Raw genomic sequence first — 1,262 nt, forward strand, 5'->3', positions numbered from 1 at the left:
AAAAAAAATCAAAACCATCAAATCCAGCAGAAATTAAATTCCTGAGAAATAAAAAACCTTTCAAATAACAAAGCTTGGAATTCCACTGTGGATAAAGCAGGCATCATTATAATTAAGATTTAACTTTCTAATGCTCGGAAATTAATGTTTATAGATCTGCCTTTAACAGCTGAAGTATTTGTCACATTAATCATAGTGTCTTTAAGAAATCACAGTGCAGCGATAGCATCAAGGTCACTCACTCATAAAGTTAAGGAATTCAGAATCCATCTGGGGAACAAGAACAGCAGATACTGCACGCAAGAAAAGCTGTTGTAGCTGCCGATGCAGCCTCAAATTCAACTGCTATGTTTCAAAACATAGATCAAAAAATGCATTTTAAGCCAAAGTCTCAGAAGATTTAGTCCTCCAGTGTGATGATGTCCAAAATTAAGCTTTTTCTTCATTTAGGACACAGGGAATTTTTAATGAGTGGCATTTTTGCTTCTGAACATGTTTTGGTTTGGGGTTTGGGTTTTTTTTTAAGTTAATCCTCATCTTTCTCAAAACAGCCTCTGAGCCTCTCTCTCAAGAGATTTATCACATTTTTAATGTTTATGACAAAACCTCAGAAATCTAAAAATAACAGCATTCAACTGAGTATCTTAATGCTTGCATTAGTTTTAACTGAAGCAATACAAACACACTGCCAATTTTAGTGTTATTTAGGTGACGAAATTTAGCTATTCATGTTCTATTGATGTACTGTTTTTAGAAAAAAGCCACTCTATTTGAATAACTTTTAGACTGTGAAAACTCAATACTTCCCCTGTTTTTCTAAATGTCACACCTGAAGTTCTCTTGAGGGCTTACTCAAACATTACATAGCAGAAAAAACCCCAAACCCTACAACATTCTTTAGACGGGTTTTCTAGAAACGTTTCTATCCGACTTGAACAAGCCTTTCAAGCTCTTTACGTCAGAAAAAATCCTCCTCTTCCAACAGACCGCCCAAGAGCATCCCCAGCGCCCTGCTCCCAGCGCGCCCATCCCGGCAGGTCCTCCCCCTGCGTGGGGCCAGGCAGGTGACTGATGAGGGTAAAGCACACCAAGCCCTTCCTGCGCACAGAGGTTTGGGGGTTGTTTCACCTGAATCCTCGGCACAAGGAGGCTCCAAGGGAACGCAGCCTGGGCAGGGCATTACCTTTCCCGGAGGTCTCCTCCGCAGCTCTCCTTGAGGGGAGGGAGTGCGGCCGGGTCCCTGGCCACAACCCCGGGCAATG

This window comes from Mesitornis unicolor, unplaced genomic scaffold (assembly GCF_000695765.1).
Source record: "Mesitornis unicolor isolate BGI_N332 unplaced genomic scaffold, ASM69576v1 scaffold7896, whole genome shotgun sequence".
Taxonomy (NCBI): domain Eukaryota; kingdom Metazoa; phylum Chordata; class Aves; order Mesitornithiformes; family Mesitornithidae; genus Mesitornis; species Mesitornis unicolor.